Below are 23,904 nucleotides of genomic sequence, written 5' to 3' on the forward strand. Positions count from 1 at the left end.
ATGCGACGTAAGAGTTTCGAATAAGACCCACGGAGTCTTGTGTGACAATTTATAAGTCGAATTTTATATAAAACTTGGTGTCGCGTCGATCCTATATCATTATTAAAGATTTAAAGCGATTTATTTGCGATAAAATCGCACGATAAAAAATAAATAAAATTCGCCATCTCACGAATATAAAATCTTTGAAAAATTGCGTAACGACGATCTCCATTATCATTATGGGCGCGCAACTCGAGCTTCCTGTTATATAAATCTGAAAAATAAAAATACAAAGATATGCACCGTAGTGCGGAGGAGATCCAGCACGCTCGTAACGGTATAAAATAATTCCGCGAAATTGCGGGCATCGTGGAGCAGGTACGGAGGAGATCCGCCGACGTGATCTCCTCCGGCGGACATTTGCATCGACAATGCACGCGCCGACCCCTGATAAAGCGAGAGATATCCGCGTCAACTCGATGCACGAGTTGCTGATCGTTCACTCATCTCGCGTTTCGCAAAAATACGTCCGACATATTATCTCGCTATGCGCATACTATTACTATCGCCCGTATCTCTATTGACGACAGAAGTCGCGAATGGAACGTCAAAAAATAAACGTGCTTCTTATTGGACACGCGCTAACAAAAAGCGTTATCATTGTACGGCCGACCGATGTTTTGCTCGATCGTCGTACGATCCCTCCGAAAAACATCTCTCGCATTTAATTGAGAATTAATATAATAAATAATCTGTAAAAAAATTCAATTATATGGAATAAAATTAAGGGAGATAAGATAAAGCGGACGTAAAAAATTAAATAAATGTTCTTGAAGTCACGAAATTTCGTAATAATTAAGATGACGCGACCTTATAAATTCACGTTTAACGCGTGGCATTTAGTTATAGCTTCTCTTTCCTCTTTTGAGGAATTTTCTATGTGAACGATCGTTGCATAATATTGCCAAAATTGCAAGCGCAGAGGTTCTTTCGCGATGTTTACGAGTAGGGAGGAGCCGCCCTTTTGATAAAGGTTTTTTAATTCGCGATCGCATCGATGTCTCAATATTCGGAACATTCGTGATCAAAGATAATTTTTTAACACAGCCCCGCAGCCTGAGGCCTTAAATAACTGCTTGCATAACGTAGCAAGTACACGCAGCTCGCGGGTATCTATAATCTGTTTACGGACGTATCGTCTCTCACGCCGCGTCGGTTTAATTGATGCACTTGGGCGCTGATAATGAGTCGCAACATTGTTGTAACACCTGATAATATAATTTGCAAATGAGCGCAAAGACGACGAGGAGTCATGCAGTTGTCTGTGCAGCATTATTTCGTGATGCATCTGTGCAAACTCCGCGCAAATCTACGAAACCGGATGGTTTCTTTTCTCTTCATCTTTTATATATATATATATATATCATTCACTTTTTAAATTATCTAACATTTTCAGAGTTTTAAAGAACATTATCTTTATTAGAAATCGAAGAGAGAAAATTTCTACTAAAAATATATATATTTGATAAAATATATTTTTCTCGTTGCGATGATTTTTCAGCTATCAAAATTTAATTAAAAGCATCAGATTCGTTTCTTAAAGTTTTAAGATTAAATATGATAAAATTTGAGATCAGAATTTTTTCAAAATAAAAAATTCATGATAAAATCTTCCTCTTTTAATTAATATCTAAAAATTATTTATACATTTTCGTCGAGACAAGGTCACTTCGATTTTTGATAAAGACTTTTTAGTATTATCAAATCTGTTATCCAATATGCTAGAATTATATACCATACACATGTATATTATTGATGCTGCATATTTTGTTACGGATGATCAATTTTTAAAATACATCTGCTGCAACATGTTGCAATATTCCAAGAAATCAGATTCCATAAAAAAAGAAATAATCGTCCTGAAATTATATGGAAAACATGATAAGAGACCGCTTGCTGGTGACTAAGCCAGGCCAGACTAGGCCAGACTTGGTTGACAACCAAATCAGACAAATTGCAAGATGCACAATAAATATGATACATCTTAAATCTTAATATATGTACATCATAATTGTAGGATTCGATTTTCGAAGTGGCATCGAGTTAAAATCACAAAGAGAGAGCGAGTTCCATTCTCCACTACAGAAAAAAAGAGACGGAGATAGAATCTTAGAAAAAAAAACAAAGCAATTACAAGCGCGATATGAGATAAAACTAATAACGGTCCTTACAAACACATATAAACATATAACTGATAAAAAGCCGCATTCTTATAGCACATATAACGATAAATGGGCTTGTCCGATTTTCACGTCTCAAGTTGTTATTGAACGAGATATTAACGACAAGCAAACAAAATTTAGCAAACATCGACTTTCTTATCCGTTATGCATTCATATCGATTAATGTGAAAGCGTCCACTATATAATAATATATTTATTTTTTTTTAAATCTACGAATTATACGTAACTTTGAAAAAAGTGCTGCGAGTCACGTTTCCGCGATTAATTTGAAATCGCGACGGGGGAAACGAATAGCTGTCTCGACAGACGCGAAACATCCTGTGTTCGAGAAAAAGGGGAGGACCGCTCTGTCGCAGCTTGCAACTCGATTAACGAAAGCCCCGGTTATCTGCGCGTCGCTTCGAGGTTTCCACTCGTGCAATTCGGCACAAACAAGTCTCACGAATCCGTAAACAGACCGGGGGAGAGAGAAAGAGAGAAAGAAAGAGAAAGAGTGAGAATAAGAGAGCAGCAGGAGATGGGAAACGGGGTTGACGCGGAGGAGTTTACATTGTCAAGTTTTCCAGGCTTTATTTTCCGCGCCTCGTCGGCGAAACTCCTAGGAATTTCACTCGTACCATTTTCTTCCGACAATGCCACCCCTTGCCGCTCGCGCAAAAGGCTGGTTTAACGAGAAAACTTGCGCTCTCTATCCCGGAGGGAAAGGATGCGATAGGAGGGAAGGGAGAGGAACATCGCCAATGAAATTCACGATGAGTTTTCCATTGTTCGCGCACGGTAGTTATGCCAGTCCGCTGGCATAGATGCGCCAAAAATTATGTATATGGGTGTGTACGCTAAATGATTTATATATTCATATATACGACGATGTGCGACTTTTAATTCGCGTGAAATTTCTTGGTCTAATAAATAATCGATAGACGTCCAGAGCGAATAATTGCGTTAATTCTCTTGCGGGTTGAGATATAATTCGTTCAAAAGAACCATTCTTTTATTTCTAAAACGTCTTTAATCGTAACTATTACATATAAAGCAACCGAAGAAAAATGATTGTTTTATATATATATATATAATGGTAGAATATATAGCTACGCAATTATTCAATATTAAAAATGATTCTCAATTAATATATGCCAGGTGTTAAAATTTTCAAATAAAAGATCGGCACAGGACCGTTCCAAGCAACCGGCGATGAAGGAAAAACGGAGTAAGAACGTTGACGACGCCCTAAATAAAAACCGTCCAATCCGTCGGGCGATGAAACTAACAGCCGCGGGATTTTCACGATGCAACAACGAGGAGAGAGGCACTGCGAGTATCGCATCCTAATCGCCGCATTTCTCTCCCCTTGTGCGTGCGTGCGTATACGCTTTCGCTTCCGGAGCGAGAAGAGCGCGGGGCATCATCGGCGGATCAATGTCGACGGGCGGCTCGTAACTGCGACTCTCTGACTTTTATGCGCCGATAAATTAAGGGAAACCCGCCTGTGTGAGAGCAGTCCGGACCGCGGGTCTCCTCGTGTGTCTTTTCCGTGGAAGCGATGGAGGATAGCGGGGTGACGAGAACGTCGGTGGTTGGACGTCGGGTCGTAAAACCAGAGCTGTAACAACAATGTATTTTTCTTTCCCCCTCGTCGTACGGGAGATCACCCCTCGCCGGCACGATCAATGATCTATCGCGATCGTACGCAGCCGCGCGCGCGCGAAATCCTGACAAAATTAAATCGGACTATATTCCCGTTGAGCTATAAAACTTACGGTCCCGAATGTCTCTAAGAATTTATATATATATATAGTCTGGACATGGCGTCATATATTGTGTCTTATATAGATTGTTCTCGATGCCCGATATAACTTGCGCGACACGAGATCGAAAGATGTTTGTCGCGTTAAATTATAAATTCGGTCGAACAGTAGCGGCGATAAAGTCGAAAGATTATACTGCTCCGATCTTTTACATGTCGGAAATTTATTTCTAGTTCTAATGACGTGAGATGCTTCGTAAATTATAAAGATTTATCGAAATGTGCGATGTCTCCAGCCGCGCAGAATATAAAAAGCTGTGAAGATTTATTACTATAAAATTTTAAAAGAAAAAGCTAAAACTCCAGACGCTTCTAAAAGAGCTTATGTATTCGAAAAGAGCATCTTATAGTTGTAGAATAATTCTTAATAAACGTGACATATGAATTGCTTCGGGTGCTACTCGAGTAAATCTATCGCAATCGTTTAGACCATAAAATGATCTTGCTACGGATAAAACTACGGATATATAAAGAAATACGGCGTATGATAAAACTCGATGCGGTGTTATCCACTCAAGGAATCATCGTGGGATTCAAGAGCGAGAGGGACAAATTTATTTTCTGACAGATTAGTACCTGCAATACGACGAACAGAAAGAAAGAAAGGGAGTCGGTCGAGGAGGGACCGGTTAGGTAAAATCTCGAAGCGTCCCTTCGTCACGACCGAAGGACAAAGTCAAGCACTTTGAAGCGCGACCGGGACCGGGAGAGGGTGATGGTCGCTCATGTGTCAACGGTGTAATAAGGGGAGCCTAAAGGGTGAGGGGGGAGGGGGATGCGGCCGAAATTGCGTACCTCGCTCTGGTAATAACACCCCGGCAGCCAACCTGGAAAAGGAATTTAATCGGTCTGCTTTCGTTTACGGCGCGTAAAATCCAAATGAGGGAAGAGGGAGAGTGGGAGGGAGGGAGGAAGGAGGAGAACCGGTCTTACAGCCAGCGTTACGCTTCCGAATGTAAACAGGGGCTCGTAACATTTCCTGGCCAACGAAGAAGAGAGGCGCGTGATAAATAAACTTCATTGTTCTGCCAGCCTCTCCCTCCCCTCCATTGTTTCCGTTACGAATTCGTGCGAGTAATACATTGTCACTCTTAATGTTTGACATCGATGATAGTCTCGTGTAAAATTATTCCTTGCTATTTTTTGCGGTTAACAAAATAATAATTTTAAAATAGCAAATTAAAAAAAAATTCAACGTAAGAATTTGAAGAATAATAACGCTAATTTTGATAATTTTAATTAATTTTAGGACTGTCATTTCCTTTGTTTAGATTCCCGAAGATATCTGCTAGAGAATATATTCTTTGTTCTCCACTCTGGCGATAAAAAGTTATTCTGGGATATTTATCTTTTACGTTGATCCGATTCTGTTCTTATCTTAAATACGATTTATAAATCGTCCATGGCCGATATCAAATAGCAGAATCATCCTGCTATCATAATTTATCGTTATCCTCCCGACGAAATAACACGCTTCTGTTAGAGCTGTTAAAAGTCAGAGAGATGTTAAATAGCACCGATAATCAAAATAAACATCGAGCTACCTACGCATCGTCGAAAGGTTTGCCCGTAGCAATTCTCAAAAACCAAGAGAACCTAAAGTACTCGAGAGCACTTTCGTCTCGATGTTGAATCGAACGAATAAACGTCAACTTAAATGTTACGCGGCATATGGGATAAAAGCCGCGTGCTTTCCACTCGCTAGCGTGAGTCCTGTTAACGAGAGAAAGAGAAAGAGAGAGAAAAAAAATAAATTCAATGTCCGATACGACTGCCAAGCAGCCACCCTTCGTTTCCGCTCCTTTGTGCGCGACCGAGATCGCGTCAGACACGGTGACGTTTCTCTCCTCGTATAAGAAACATAAAGGGCGTTTACCGAGCCCTGCGTAGGGCGCGGCCCGAGTCGTGACTGGCACACGTTATGCGGTACGCAATCTGGAAGAATGATACGCAGAAGGAAAATCGGCAGGAGGGGGTCAAAATTGTTTACACACAAGCGAATAAAACATTCCTCTGCCGAAGAGCCGTCTCCCTGTTATTGAGAAAAAAAGTGCGTATACCGGTGATTGTGAAGACTGTTTAACGACGATTCGTGAAGTAAATATGTAGATAATAATCCGTGATGAAGCGAATGTGAGACTGCCAGGAATCGTTCGAATTCAAGGGTGCCAGTGCTTTTGTACGCGAAAGACGTGCATGTACATTTCCGGCATTTTCGTATTCGAATCGAGCTCTCGACCAAGTCCTTCTCGTCGCGTTCTCCTCCACAAGCCCTCTAATTATCCGGACGACTACGATTAAGGGACAGTTAACCGCAGACACGCCTTGCCCTCCGTTTCCTTCGAATGCCCCCCCCCCTCCCCCTCTGATCGAAACCATGAACGAGCGTTATTACGACTCGACGAACACTAAGCATCTCTATCTTCACAATTCATAATTTGTTCTCTTATCAACAAAAATTTGATTAGAGTTTAGATACATTCAATTTTTTAAATATTGTTTTGTAATTATATTTCAAATTAAGTTTAAAAGTGTGAATAAAAAAAAAAAAAAAAAAAAAGAATGGCTTTATTAAAAATTCAATTTCTGGACATTCAATCATTTCTAATTCAAAAACAATTACTATATCGTAATTTTGATAAAGAAGAAAATGTTTGTGGGATTTGCAAGTAACGAGAAATCGTAGATAAGGGAAAGCGCGTCGATGAATTAATCATCACGACTTCGTGTTTGTGTGTTTATAGAATTTCAAAAATACTAATTATCAAGGTTTTGTCGAGTGATTCTGCACGCAAAAGAGAAGAAAGGAGACAGAGGGGAAAGGAAGAAGAGAGAGAAAGAGAGAGAGAGGGGGTGGCGCGATGGCGGAATCATTGTTAACGATCGGTAAATAACAAGTTTATCGGTAGTCTGATGCAACGCGGAAATCCGTTTCATCAGCCACTTCAAATAGATTGTACAACATCGCAGATACACTACTCGGTAATTATAAGCGTTTTCCCGACTAAAAGCTAGATAATGATCCGAGCAGCTCGGCTCGAGACACCCTCCAAAGTTTCTTTGTCCTCAAAAGCTACGATGACTCATAGTCTCTAGTGCGAGGACTAATCTCTCTCTGCGTGATATAAGTTTCCGTGAATATCGTGCCTTCAATCCAACAGTTGCGTGACAAGATGATAATTTTGATATAGAAGAATCTCACACTTTATCGACAATGAAATCAATATCCCTTTACACCTTATTTTTTTTCAAAGTATATATTTTGATATCCAAAAAAATATCAAAATATAAATCAATTAACTTGTAAGTTGTAAGCGATATTTATCTTTAGGAAGCGGCGAGTATATATGATATAGATGTGTTGATAGCCTGTATAAAATATATGTTCTGAATAGATAGAATGCTTTGAGCAACACATAATACACTCAATAAAATGTTAATCCCCTTCTCGTGAAACGTACGTGTCAGAGAAACTTGATACTTTTTAAGAAGAATAACGATCTATTTTCCCGAAACTTCCGAACTTGACGGATAGTATATATAATATATTGGATAAAATATCTAGCTTTGTATTGATAGCATAATAAATAATATTTAATAAATACAGAAATATATATATATATATATATAAATTTATCTTTTACGATATTGCGCTAAAATTATCTCTATTTATAAATCATCAAAATATGTTAAATTTTATAATTAATACTTCAGACACAGAATGTTGATTAATTATTCTCTTTTTATATAAATTTATTGATAAAAGAATAAAAAAATTTCTTAAATAATATTTCCATTGAATTTTTTATAAATATTTTAAAATTTACTTTCTTAATATAAATAAAAAATATATTAAATATTAAACCAACAAAAATTAATTACAGTAAAAATATTTTTTGACGGTACGAGATGAGGGACATATGTACCTCGTATATTAATACCGTGTACTTACAAGGAAATGTTTTCGAATAAAAAATTCTGTAGAAGGATAAAAGCAATTAAAACGTGAAATTCGATTTTAAAATTAAAATCTGTGAGGAAAACCGAGGAAAATCTCAATCAGACGATGCTTATCCCTTCCTTCCCTCCATTTTCTTGTTTTCCCGTTCTTTTCTTCTTCGCCTGCACCCCCTTCAAGCATCCTTCAAAATGTCATGGGGGACCTCTTCTACCTGCTCAGCGGGAGTCTCGATATAGAGACGTCACTTATTTTCTTTTCCAAAATGCATGAAACCACAGTTGGCTGGCAGCCAGAAAAATGTGCGTAAATAAGTTACGTAGAAAGAAAAATTAAAGTATAGGGGGTCTTTTGAAATTTTCTTCGGAATTACGGATGCTTGAAGCCAAGACTAAAGAGAACGACGACGGTTTCAATGTCACCGCGCAAACTTGATGTCTCGAAACACTCGTTTACGCTATATACGCACTCATTTAAATACAAGCTTAGAATGTTTTTGCTTAGCCGAGTGAATCTACTTAGCGCCCCGTTACTGCGATAATGTAATCGCACCCGTCCGCGAAAGAACGGACGAAAAGAAAGAAAAACACAACAAAGAATATGTCGATAAGCAAAATCGAGTTAACGCGCCGTTGTTTATTTGCCACGGCGCGGCGATTAATAATTAACAAACAATCTTTTTCGTGGGAAAAACAAGAATACACACACGTGTGTATTTGCTCGTGCGCGTAAAACGAAGAACTATTGAGTTAATGTTGGGATAATGATTTATGTTAGAGGCGTGCAACTCGTTAGATTCACGCACAAAGATGAAAAATATATATCGTTAATTAAATGAAGAATTACGATCTGTAGCTGCGCTACATATATGTGCTTGCATGTGTAATACGGCTACGCTCAGAGAGAACAAAGAGCCTCTATGCGCAAAGCCGGTAGCGGAGCTCGATTATGAGCGGAGGAGACGATGAAGTCACTCGGCAAAACCGGTCCTCATCCGATGGCTAAACTCGCCTCGTCCAGTCTTAACGGCGAACGCATTAAATTTAATGGATAATTCCATTCGTGGATCGCGTTTAGAAATCTCCTCGATCGTCATTGCAGCGATAAATAATCGACGTAAATAAATATTCGCGTAAAAAAAATTTTTTGTTCTCTCCATGTGCATTTGAAAATAACGATAACGCAATAATTGCATGTAATTATGATCTATTTATACGAGCAATTGCCTCACTCTATCAACTAACAGGATTATGTAAGAAGAGATACACGATCGCAGCTGTAATTCATCGAGTTGGCGTGTGCAAAATATTATGTAATAAAATGTGCACATACATGTCGCTATTTTTTAGCAATAATACATTATGTATAAACTAGCGCGAATTATAACATGAGACTCATATTAAAAAAAAAGATATTCTTGTTCTTTGTCTTGAATCTCGCTAAAAAAAAAAAGACATCTTATACTTTATCTACTTAAATATTCAAATTTTTCGACCTCATCTATTTAAAAATTTTTTAACGATTGTAAAATTATGTTTACAAATTTTGATTTTCCAAAGAAGTTCGATTTTAGTTTCCCTGAAATGGAAAAAAAAAAACAAAAAATGAAAAAAAAAAACAAAAAAAAACAAAAAAAACGAATAAATTTGGAAAATTATCAAGAGCAAGAGATGGATAAATAATGTATTCTATGTGATTTTTTGGGTATCCTTTGTTTTTCAAATGCTTGCGCGTTGCTGAGAGAAACCTTCCTCGCTTTTCCAGGCGACTCCCTTCTTCGAGTCCATCTTTTCCAACCGTCTTAAAAAATTCTACAGGCCTTTTATGCACGAAGGATAGGAGACGCCTGGAAACTTCCCTCCCCTAAGAACGATACTAAAAACCTTCTCTGAGGACGAACCTTTTTATGACACATTCTCGCATAAGGTGAGATTTAATCTAGGGATAAATTTTTCGATCTTAAGAAGTTTCAGGCATATAAAATAATAGCATTCGCAAGTAAAACCGCATAAGTAATTTTTTTTTATCATTATGGTAATTTCTTTTAATAATAAATTTTTAATAAAATTCAAGCACACGTCTTAGAGTTTCGTACAAAATCTGATATCTCTTTATCGAGCGATTTTCCAAAATATATCCAAATGACATTAATCGGATCTATTTTTATTATGCACAACTTTACGAAACGTTGAGTGAACATCGATTTTATCAATCTATCGTTATCGCGATTTACCAAAGGATAAAAAGCGACGCGCGACTTCCGGTTAAAAGACCGCCTAATTTTCCCCGAGACGCGATCCAAAAAAATAATCAATATCTCGAAAAGAATTTTCATTTCATTCGCACGGCTGTTACACACCACTGACGATCGCGTACGAAGGTCCCCTCGTTAATAGCGGAAGTGTCAAGTCGATTAATCTTGTCGTAACGCCACCGCGACACTTCCTACTCTCCGTCCGTGTCGATTTACAGCTTTCATTGTTGAACGGATTGGTTCTAACATCGGAGGACGACCAGCTAAATGATTTGCGCGAGAGAGAAACGCTTCGATGTATTATACGTATGTATGTATGTCGATCATTCACGTTTGATATAAAAATCTATAGTTGAGAGAAATATGTATAGCGCGCAAATTATTTTCTAAATACACGTTCAATAATGAAAAATAAAATATTTTTTACATAAAATCTGTATGAATCAAGATTTTTAATGTGTTTAATATCGATGAAATTTATTAGTATTAATATCGTTTTATTAGCAATTTATTAAGAACGAGAACTATATTTCTTCTCGAATAACTACGAAAGAATTCATGAGATCGAAGTACTCACTGTGCATCGGTAAAAGAGTTAAGATATTTAAAAAAATGCAGTTGTATTTATAAATGATTAGGATGCCGAAACCAATACGCATGTAAATCGCTCCGTCGAGCGTTGCCGGAAACAGGATACAAAGTTAATCCACCGGCTCCTTTCCACGGTGGATTCCAATTTTGTCGGAGTGGATTGCCGTAACGTGATCCAAAGAGATGCGAGTGTGTATTTCCCACTGTCATTTAATTAATCATGGTTCACACTCGCACATGGACGAGAAGCAGATAAAAGCGACAAGGTTACTTGAAATCCAGTCCGACCGAGAGAACGTGAGCGAGGGTGATTAACAATAGCTAATTAGAATTCTTTTCCACTCTCCTCTCCCCTCCTCCTACCCCTCTCTCTTCCCTCCACTTGTACGTTACGCGTCAACGATTACGCGCTGCGCAAAAAAAGGAGATAAGGGTGAGCTAATTCACGCGAGTATCTTCCTTTGTCTTACAAAACACGACCGGTCGACACAGATAGCCGACGAATAACGCTTGGCAGAGAGTCACAACCTGTGGTCGCGGGACTTAATTCCGTCAAATCTACGATGTGTCGGGGTTTACATAATACGCATTTACATATCACCGAGGTGGAACGTAACCGCGGATTATTTCGAGTCGAGCGAATCGTTCCGCGAAGAGATTTCATGTAGATTTAACCGACTCGGATCGCTGATCGATATCGCGCGAGCGTGTCAGTGTATGACGGGTATATTTTCTCGTTGCTGTAAATTGTAAATATTCCCACGCGGTACGCGCGTGTAACATTAGTGCGCTTCATATATATTTTTTTATCTACTTGACGAGTTCGACAAACATTTATCATTTTCTATAGAATTTAATAAGATTCGAGACGAAAAAAACAGATATTTAAACAGCTTATCTTTAATTTTTAGAGACGATCAAAGTTCAATAACCGTTTATCTCCCTCTCTCGCTCTCTCGCTTTCTCTCTCTCTCTCTCTCTCTCTCATCTTTTTCTGCAGAATCTCAAGAAATAATCAAAACAGACGACAAAATTTATGAACTTTCATTGATTTCTGCAGAATTCCATCAAATTAGGAAGACAAAAGATTTAAATTGTTAATACAAAAAATTAAAAATAAAGATAAGATCGCAGACTTTATATTATATATATATATATATATAGATCTTACAAGATGCTGTAAAAAGTTTTGAGGAAATAAGAGCCGTTACGCGGCATTATTGAATAAAGACAAGTCTAGGATCAGAGTAAAAGCGCAGAATGCTTGGAAAGCTTGCGGAAAAAAACCACTGCGAACTTTCGGTTCGTGTTACCGACGTCTAGACGTCTAGACCATTAGTAGATTGAATCGATACAAACTATCTCGATTCGATATTATTCGATAATCCGATAAGCAACGATTTCTAATAAAAAAACGTGAGACTTGCAGGCCACATTCCTGCGTGACGCTCGACGCAATCTCTATTTTGCTTAATGAATTAATATATATATATATCGTCAGGTATCTCATATATCACACTTTTTTAACATCTAAACGTTTTGATAAAATAATTCGTATATTGTCATTTTCATTACTCTCACAATTACATCAATTACATTATTGTTATATCCAAATTTACGCAAAAATATGCTATATAAATTTACTGCGCCGTAAAAATATTGATAAACTTTAAGAAAAAAAGAAACATTATCTAACGACTCATACTAGCCTGAATATTATCACTTATATTTTTCTAAGAAAGCGAACGAAAATATACATCTTTTTATCTTTAGAAAAGAAATAGTTGTCAGATTATACGTTTTATCATGTATTTATACAAACGTATCCAAGATCTAAGAGCGTTTAAAGCAAAATGAAGAAAGATGGGGGGAAATTGGCGAGCCACCTACCCCCGCGGATGTAATTACACGTCCGTCCCGAACGAAGGCCAAACGCAGATAATCGCGTCAGCATTATACAGCGATAATCAACGTGTAATAATATTATACGAGCGGATAATCGCGGAAGGGAGTATCCACGAAGTCGGAACATGGTTATCACTAGGTCTTTGAATTGTTTGTCATGTTTCATTTGTTTGCGTTTAAGTCCCGCAAAGAGAAGGATTCATCTAATACGTGGTTTGCGAGAGATATGATACGTACTTTATGGTAACAGAACAATCACAAGTATAGGATTTTTTTTTTATATAATTATTAATTTTTACGTAGCATCATAAATATTTAAAAAATGCGATACTCTTGTATATTAGTTATCTATAATAATATTGTATATGTCTATATTAATATTTCCAAGAACGATTCGTTGAACTAAGTAAATTTAAAAGATTACGTTAATTTAAAATTTAAAATTTCTAATTGAACGTTAATGAGCGGCTAATAAGTAACGCGCGAAGTCAGTATATATAATTATTACTCATAAATAATATTTTATTTATGAGTGAAATGTCGGATACACGATTAACACGCTGCTCCTGGATGTGCGTAACAATTATTAAAAAAAAAAAAAGTTGTCTTAATTAAATTCAATACAAGCACAAAGCCAAAGAACAATGGGAGAGAGAAGTAAGCATTTACCTAATACTGTCCCATTGGAAGCGGAGTTGAACAAACAAGATAGACATGATGCTCCCCACACGATACATCATTCGGCTGACAGTTTGCTTGGAAACATCTCGCAGAAATTACACGCGTGCGCTAATTATAAAAAGACTCGGAAAACTATCAACGATGATTGTAAAAAAGATTAATTAACTCGCGCAAAAGAGCATGAGTTTAAACGCGCTTATTACGATATTTCACACATCGATATTTTGCGAAAAATTCGCAATAACTTTTATGTGACACGAGTAAAATATCGAATAAAATATTGTACTGGCATTGCGTGTATCAAGGAGAAAAGTATTGTTATCGGTAATTCGCGAATAGAGAATTTCCGAGGAAGAAATTGTAAGATATTTCTGCTGTATAACAACAAGAATATCTATCTTGTCAGGAATCCGCGCAGGAATTTTCCGTAAACATTTGCTGACAGCCATCTGTTGGTTATTTTTCTTCGCGAATTTCTGACGCTTCGCCTTTTGCGTCATTGCCCCATCGACAATACTCCTCCCAACTTGATATGCGCATATATTTTGTATAATACAAATACGCGCGCATTCGCCGCACATATACCTACATGTATTTTGTGTACTCAGCGAACATTTATCTCTCTCTCTCTCTCTGTCTCTGTCTCTTTTTAACTCGGAAAAAAGTTATTTTCCATTTATATAATATTAAACACACTGTTCAAACAACCTTTTTTATTATATAGAATCCCCGATATAAAGCGCATTTCGTGCAATGTTTCTTGCCGAAAAATATAAAACTCTTTTTCCTATATACAAAAATCGTTTCAAGATCCACACGATAACCCCGTAAATCGTTGCTGCGATATGCAATGCGAAGAGTCATCGATCCGAATTTATTGCGGTGAATCGATAGATCGCATCCTCCTATGCGTGTTGCACGTATGTGTGCGTCGAGTCGGCCGTATCTCAACATGTCCCTGTATAATACGCTCGTCTGCACTCGACCGCAAAATTATCTCTATGTTCTGTCTCTCATCTCCGTTAATCTGGCACTAGCACTACGAGAAATAAAATTCGGATGCGTTCGGCATAATTAAGTGCTAATTTACTGTTAATTTGTTGCTAATCTCCAATTTATTTCGCCTACCAATTAACAGAAAATTGATATTAAAAATAGAAATGTTGATTTAACATCACGCTAGCTCTCTTGCTTAAAAAAAAAAAATAAAAAAGATATTTATAGAATCGTAAACACAAAAAAACAGATGTACCAAAATTAATTGTTACTTAGTTATTCGAAGATATTGTAAATAGATTTCAAAAATATCATATTTCTTTAAATCATTAACATCAAATTATCTATCATTTATCTGTCAATTGATAGGAAGAATAAATTAGGAATTGCAATAATAAATTAGCATTTTATTATGCCGTATAATCGAATTTGATTTATCGTAGTGCGAGTACTAGATTAACGAAGGTTGCCTGCACGTCGTTTCCGATGATTTGCAATCGAACCGAAATCGGTTTGATTCAGCTCGAGAAAGCGCTTGAGACGATCGCGAATCGTAGCGGGAATATTGAGATTCGACGTGCAATATCCATGTATCGTTGAATCAGCATAGAACGATTTGACAGATCGTTCTTGTCAACATCAATTAAGGCTGGTCGTATTGTCAACTAAATTGTCTATTTACAATATAATCAGTATTACGAGAAGATATTATAAGAAAGCATCGATTAAAAATTCATCAATTTTTATTCTACGTTGTAAGAAAAAGAATACTTTGACGAAATGGCTGGATTTGAGAGCATCTCCATAAACGCTTTTATTCTTCAAAATGACAAAAATATGATTCATAAGACCGTTTCGTATCCGTATATCGAGAAAGAGATAAGACTTTTCCTATAAAATAAGGACCCCGTTTCGACCTTATATTTCAGAGCGAAAAATCCTTCGATATTGTAAATTTTCAATTTCGAAACTTCGCATTGGCGTTATCATTCACAACGAACGATTGAGGTGCGATATTTCGAAATTGGACATGCGAACGATAGTCGGGGAAGACTTTCATATTCGATCAGCGGACTTTGACAAGCGAAGAATATTTGTCGTTATATGTCTCATATACAGAGAATGGTTCTTGATCTTTGCTCTTTATTTTGCTTCTTCTTGTCAAATGTCTGATACTTCGGCATTTGAATTGTAATGTGATAAGACACGCAAAATTTTCGAAACTATAAAGACTGAGAAAAGTCACGAGGAAACATGCAAAGAATTTCGCGCGAATTCGAAGATGTCAAAAATTCAAATTAAAATAAAAACTTTGAAATTTTTAAAAGAAAAATTACATGACAAGCATCCGAATATTTAAGTAACTCTTAACGATTCGAATAACTTTGTAATAAATCGCGAAAGAACCTAAATGCAAAATGCGTCGTTTATCGTTATTTCAGACATCGCATATACGAGTGTCATCTCAATTATTGTGATAACAAATACATATAGAACTAAATCTGATTTCTTTCATCTAGCGTCTTACCAGAAAAATTTCATTCCTAATACGGATATTTCTTCCTCATATGCGAGATATGTCGGGAGCTATTGCCATAAGTTTACGACGACTCTGCGATACGGCGTGTGTTTGCGAAAGTAGGTGCCTTATATATCGGAAAAATACTTCGCGCGCAAATATACATCGAGTAGTTTGGAATAGTAGAGTAGTTTGGAAAATCTGACGCGCGCGAATGTCCCTGACGTATCGTCTATTTGAATAGAGAAACGATAACAGGAATATGTAATGTAATAAAAAATGAGAATTATTTTCCAGTTTTATTTTCCAATAATGCAATAAGATATTTGCTAATTAAAATCGAATTTTTCGCAGAACAGACTCTCGCTTTTCTCGAGTAAATTTTGTTCAATTTTGTAATTTTTTTAACTGCAAAGTAAATTTTCCGTAATTGCCAGAAAAGGTTTAGAGGATTGTTATGCATGAATTCATACAGATTGAATTAATATATGCATCGACGATATCGATCGATGAGATATCTCGTGATCATTATTGGCAATCGAATCATCCAGTATCAAAATTCGATATTTGATCGTAGTGTGTAACGCTCGATCTTGTAATATGACAATGAACAGGAAATGTCTCTTTCCTCGTTTCAATATTTATTCCGCGATTGCGATTTCGTCGAGGTCAAAGAAATTGATGAAAGGGAATGTCGCGATGCGTGAAAACGAATAAAATGACGGCGATGATAGAAATGAAACGTAAAAGGAAATTTCGAATGGAATGTCAACAATGTGTCATCTTAATAAAAAGACGCGTCATTATTAAGATATATAAGTTCACATATTTTTTCGTGTCACATTTTTTCACGTCACATTATGCAACCGAATGGACGCGCAACGATGAATTCATGCAATTGATATAAAAAAAGATGAAAGAAATTAATCAAATATATTTATATTAGCTTGAATTGATCGACCGAAAATCTGATGGATGTAGACGTCAAAGACATTTGACGTCAATACAACCAACAGAGACACAATTTCACAACAAATTGATTTATGTATTTGACATCTTGAAAAAATATATGTTTGAATAGATCCAAACAGTCTATGCCAAGCGAAGGATAAAATCAAGAAGCGGTCTGTATTAGATCACCTCTGAACAGAAGCAAACAAGTGGCAGTTGAAGACTCGCAGTGGCATTCTTAGGCAATCGCGATATACAGTGTGTTCGATAAAGAAAATATTTGGTGTATGTTGACGTTTAATCATCGTTATATTAAGTCGAAACTTTATAAAATACGATAAAATATGCTATCTAATCAAACATCGATACAGAAAATATTTTTCTTTTTAAAAAATATTGCTCTCTCTCTCTCTCTCTCTCTCTCTCTCTCTCTCTTTCTCACCAAATTTATTTTTCGAACACTCTGTATAACGCAAGCTGTAATATCATTGCATCACAAACGTTTCAATGCCGAATGACGCAACCGCTTTTCAAAATGTAGATTCGAATGCAACTGGAGCTATTGGCACTTGCTCCGCAAACGTGCGATGCAGATTATCTAACGTGACAAAAAAGAAGTGCCGTTTGCCAAAGTTACATGTATAAATCGCGCAAGCATCTCAGCGATACTTTCATAAGTCCCTTGAGGAAAGAGTGTCCTCGGCTATATACACACAAAGCGCAACAGGGTCAGTTGCAGTTACATCGCCAGACGAGATTGCGTAAAATGAGAATTTGGCCGCCCGTAGATTGATCTCGGCAAAGAGGGAAAGACGAAGAAAGAGTAAACGCATGGGAAGAAAGAAACAATGTCCACGTGCGCGAGAAAAAGCACAACATTACAAAGGAAAAGATCTCTTTACATTAAAAAGGGAAGAAAGCCAATACTAGAAATACAAAGCACAAAGAGAAACGCAAATTATGGAAGAAATGCAAATCGAAATGGTACAAAAAAACCCATTGTACTCCGAAATCCGAAAAAAGTTGTTTGTTCTCGAACGAATAAACAAGATGCATTAGAAAATATAACGAGTTAAAAATAATAGCAAAAGACGAACTAATGTATTGTACAAATAAAAAGCGGATAAAGATAACCCCGAGGGTTTCGAGTGCCAGAGAGGGCGGAACGAAAAAACAAACGGAGGAGGGGTAAACGGAGGGGAATTCTCAGAGAGAGATGACGTTGAGGAAAGAGTAAGCGTGACGAGACATAACGTTACTAAGGAAGACAGAGATAGATGGACAACGGCGAAGGAGAGGAAGGAAGGAAAAAAGAAACGGACGTGGACTAAAGCGAGCAGAGGGACTCGAATGGCCTGCTGGCACCAAGCAGTCTACTCCGTTCACCTCGGTATTCCCTCGAGCAATGCCAGCCTCTGCCAGAGCCCAAGATTGCCGCTCGGCACTCGATTCACGCTCGCCCGAACGTCATATGAGTTCTCGAGTTGTACGAAGCGATTAATAGAAAAATAATATCGAAAGATGTATTTCGCTCGATTTTCGACGATGTATCCTATCGCTAAAATAATCCCAATTCGTTCTACGCGTATCTGTCATTATAAATTTATAAATCTATCATTTTTTTTTCCTCAAAAATTTATTCTTATCAATAAACAAGCGTAAATTATAATTAATAACGTAGATTGTTTTGTTGAAAATATTTAAATATAATTACGTTACTTCTTCAAAAGTTCTTCAGTCCCAAATCGTTCGTGGATATTTAAAAGAGAGAGTACTCTCGGGACTAAGAACGGATCAGCCTCGAAAAGGGTAGGGATTTAACTCGCAGGATTTAACATTGTTGCAAATAGTAAAACTCTTTCTTGAAAACTATTAAGATGTTAAAGGATAGGTCGATATTTTGCTTAAGATTATTCTGATATTGAAATAATATGAATATAAATGCTGTATAGTATAATAGTAAATTTATAATAGTAAATATCGTATAGTACATCTATGCATTCGGTTTACAAGTCTCTTGACATGCAATGATGTCATAGAATTCTAGTATCGCGCTTAACTCGTCTTTTCAAAAAGCTGTTGTTTAAAGAACAATCACTTCTCTATTCGAAGGTTCTTTGATTTCATCACGAAGTTCTTGTCCGTGTACGTAAAAAAATATTAAGGAAAAACATTTGCGAGTTTACAAAGCCACAGATTATAACTTTTACATTTTATAAAAGACGCGGCTGTATATTCGTCGCCCATAAATTTAAAATCACTAATTTAATCCGTAATCTCGAAAAATATAACACAATATCCGCGAATTATAACCATGAGAAATGTAAGATTTAACACCTTTTTTATGGCAATCTGTAAATTTACTTACTCCTTAATAAGCTTTTCGCTGCGTTCGCAGGAGATAACCAATTAAAGTTCAAGCGCTAATAAAAGTGTTATAAGAAATATAAAAAAAAAAATGCAATAAATTCGCGCAGACCCGCGATTTCAGCGATTGTTCCAGTTGCGTAAGAGGAAAATGACTAACTGTTGTTTCCCGAAGCGTATATAATATACTATAGAGACAAAACAATCGCACATTTTGCATCGTTAATTATATCGCTATCGTACTAAAATAAAAAGGAAATTTTTTCGTTAGATTCTCTCCATCGGAATCCCTAAATAATATATACAGATTCTTATTAAGATCTCCATGTGTTTTCCACGGAAATAAGATAAAAAATATTTGACCAATTAAACGGAAATATGTATATAAGTATATAAATATCTGAATTCATAAATCCAAATGCATAAAATGTGTTTCATCAGAAAGAATAGTATTTTAAGAATAAGAGAAGGGGGAGAAAAGGAAAGAAAACTTCGCTTTATTCTCCGAATGATCATTAATGTGAGCGGAGGAAACGGGCGTGTCGGAAGAAAGAGAGAATCGCGGAATTAAATAGAGATAGTTTCTTTCGTTCGGCCGGAACGGGAGCAGTTAACGTTTTACGCGCGACGACTCTGGATCTCGCCACGGCTCATAAAGTTTCTCTCTCTCTCTCTTTCACCCTCGAATTCCGGAGGGACGCAGGTGTCGCCGGAAGCCGTTTTACGAGTCGGCAGGAAAACGTAAATCGAGATACGACCTTCGTTACGCATCCGAGAGAACGGGATGTTGGAAGACAGTTTCGAGCCGCTTCGCTTAAAACTCTTAGGCGTGATATAGTCGCCTTAACAGAGGAAAAGCAACAGAAGAAATCGCGCAATGGATTGGATTCAGTTCGACCGTTATAATTATACCCGACTGTGCTCGACTCTTCGAGTCTGCTTTGCTCTTGTATAATAAAATAGCTCATCGACGTTAATCAAATTCATGAAATAAGTAGAGTTAAAGGCCAACGTCGCGTGCGACGTGACCGTAATTTTTATAAAATTCACAGACGCTCTCTCTCTCTCCCATAACGAAAACCATCGATGACCGTTTCTCGTTTTACGACCGCGGGATTGATCCGAATGAGCTCTCGCTCTCGTTGCATGTCGATGCATCGAGATACGAGAAGTGCGAGAGGCTCCTGAATGCGCCGACCGACCAATCACCGAGAATGTCTTCTGGGAATCACACGGATGCATTTAAATGCCCGCGTGCTCGTAAATAAACGGGCTACGTTGTTGAATACCATTGATTGCCGACCGATATGATACCCACGCTCCAACACCCAGGATCCTCATGACACTGTTACACAATACGTATAGGCGTCTACGGTTTACCTTTAATTAAGTGAGTTATTTACGCGCGATCACGATGCCGGGACTCGTCGTGGGAATCGTTTATCAAATTACGAAAGTGCATTATTCTCCTCGTTGGCCGCTATCGTGAAAACGACACCAAAGTAACTCGATAGCAGAGGATACGCGAGAGAGAGAGAGAGAGATTCTGACATTAATCTGTCAGATTATTTTATTTCGATGGCTTTTTTTATTTGAATTCGTGAACCGGCAAATATCGCCCATTCGTTTCAACTGCACACAAGTTTTTTTAAAAATATTTATTAAGCTTCTCAGCAGGAATCGAAACCGTTATCGTTTCGCGGGGATTTTGTATCTCAATGCAAACGATACGCGTAATTAATCTCCACTATTTATTTATTCATGACGAGCGCGGAAACGTGTTTCATAAGGTTCATTTTCCCAGTATTCATACTATCGGAATGATTCTTTTTATTTACGACGAGCGTTACGGTCATTTGCTATTCCGAGCGTCAGAAATTTATCCCGTCAAAATTATACAGATTTCAGCGCTTCAATACAAGACTATTCAGAACTTTAATCCGCCTCCCATAAATTTAACGTTAGCCTACGACAGCTCCAATCTCTTTCTTCCGTTTCAACGTTTCGCGAAAACATCGAGATATACACATATCGCTAAAAGATCGCCATACGCGATTTCAAATACGCGCGAACAGTTCTTCTTCATCAATGTCCATTTAAACCGCTCGATATTTCCGCGACCGGGCAGTTTCTTATCGAATGACGTAATTAACGAATATCGAGAGCGCATCGCGATAACGGTGAAGAGCGATTTACAGTTGCGAATAAGATCGTTAACTATCCTTAACGATCGAAATCCAAAAAGACGCGGTGACATCGAGGAAACGCGGCGCGAATGAAGGAACTGACGATCGATGCTGATTAACGATCGATCAGCGAACAAAAACGATTGACAAGAATTGATCGATCACAGAATTGCGCGATTTTAAAGACGACGTCCCAAAGACGGCGTGTAATAGGTCTCTGCCAAGGACAATTACCTATTAACATATTTATTGACATAATTGACGGCTGATCTCATCGACAAAAAACAGGAAAGAGAAACTAGTCTTCTTTGCATAAAACACGCTATTTCTATCCACGAGTTAGGTAAAGTAAATTTTTTCTCTCCGAACACGAGTGATAAAAAAACGTCATTTGCGCAAAAAAAGTTTTATATATGAAACATAATGAATAGCTAGAACGTGCGACTTTGATCATCGAGAAAATAATTTGAGAATCAGGGATATTTAATATGCGTGAATAAATGTGTTAATGGATATTAAAAAAAAAAAAAATAAATAAATAAATAAATGTGCGAGTTAAAACGATCAGCACAACTTTTAAATCGTCTCATACAGACGTAATCGTACATCTTTCCAGATAATTGCGTAGCATAGATTAGATTGCATATTAAAAACGTTATTAAGAGGAGTGCCAAGTATCTCGATATTATACAAAATTCATATTGATACGATCGTATTAACAAATAGAAATCAAATAATTTAAAAACATTTTGATATCTTTATAAGCCTAGCAATACACTGTGAAACCTGGGCTTTCGCGAAACGCTGATAATTATTTTACAGAGCAGTTTAATTACGATGATATAAAAATTAAATGATATTGTGAAAAATGACAAAAGTGATTCTATAGAAATTGTATGAAATTTTTTAAACATACGCATGACAACTAAATTTATCTGCGAAAGTTGTATTTAAACAGCTTTATTTATTCATATGGTATTTCAATTAACATTGGTATACTTCAATTAAAAAATTATATATTTTCGCAGAAATATTGATTATTTCGACATTTTACAAAAGGTCAAAATTAATAACATATTAATAATTTTCCAAATTTTTTAGTGAATTTTCTCAAAATTAAAGCTTCATAGAAGAAAAAACTTATTCTATATTTTTGATTTATTTTCGCGCGTGAAGCATCACATATTTTTCGATTGTACGTTTCCCGAACCACCCTACATCATATATAGTGTCGTTTATACAAACCAACTTCGGAAAGACGTTAATTTTCGCGGCCAGTCGGATTGGGAGAAAAATAGAGAAGCGCATATGTAGTTGAAAAAACATCGGCGAAAGGAAAATAAATTGGTCTAGTTTAATTCGATCGCTGCCACGACGCCACATGGAACCGCGTATGGTATGGTTTGTGTATCGAGAAGAAAAGGAAAACGAGTTCACAGAAAGGACAGGGGATCTCAGTTCGACGAGAGAATGAACAGAGATATGGATAGAAAGACATATGTACGGCATTTTCTAGAAAAAAAAAAGAGCCGGCGGGTGAGAACGAGAGGATGAGCGACGGCGGAAAAAAATCGTGGGACGAGTGTAACGATTGGAGAAGTGTATTAAACAAAGGAATTAGAATGTCGCCTTTGTGTGTACGTGACAGAATATACTGTACATGGCACTCTTTTACCTTACATTTGCGGTAAAGTGAATTTATCATGCGAAAGCGACTTTATATTTTAACTTTTTCCCATTGATTCACAGCATTATTCCATGCTGCACTACTATAGATCATATCTCGTTTGCATTTAAATTTTGATCACTTAGAAAAAAATGATAGTAATTAACATATAAAATCATCGAATAAGAAAAAATTATACTTTCACTTCTCTCTCTAGTGTTGAAAATCTACTAATTTCTTATTTTTCTAAATTTAAAATAAAATAGTGATAGTGGCATTTCTAATACAAAATTCACCAGTGTTGGAGTCGATAATATTTTATGCAAAGATAGAGTGAAAAAGAGAGAGGGAGAGAGGAGAAAGACAGAGAAATGCTGTCTGCTTACATACAGACATGCATTATTCACTAATCCAATATTGTTCACAAATTTACATTCAAAATGAATCATCTGCAATACTCAATTATCACTTATGCAACAGCATAATACATACTCTCACATATATGTATAGAAAATTACACATTTGACAATTATATGTATATATATATATATATATATAACAAATTACATTACTATATGACAGATACATACAATAATCAAATATGCAATCACAAATAGCCAGGAGGAAAATTAATTCGGCAATGTTATAGTGGCGATCTCGAGCTCTCGGCTGCTGATAATTAATTAACGTTTAGCGTTATTGCACAACGATAATAAGAATGACGTGAATCGAGTGCTGTGTAGGTTCAATTAACTGTGTTACGATAACTGCTGTATAAACATTGTTAATATACGTCCTCTA

General features: G+C 36.8%; 1 protein-coding gene across 3 annotated transcripts in view; it reads right to left on the bottom strand.

Moving 5' to 3' along the window:
* Window positions 1-23,904, bottom strand: part of Sesn (Sestrin) — a 171,278-nt gene that overhangs the window by 45,355 nt on the left and 102,019 nt on the right. The gene's annotated exons all lie outside the window — the stretch shown is intronic.

The sequence above is a fragment of the Polyergus mexicanus genome, unplaced genomic scaffold, assembly GCF_030449975.1.
Source record: "Polyergus mexicanus isolate NDT 795.1 unplaced genomic scaffold, iyPolMexi1.0 SCAF_11, whole genome shotgun sequence".
NCBI lineage: Eukaryota > Metazoa > Arthropoda > Insecta > Hymenoptera > Formicidae > Polyergus > Polyergus mexicanus.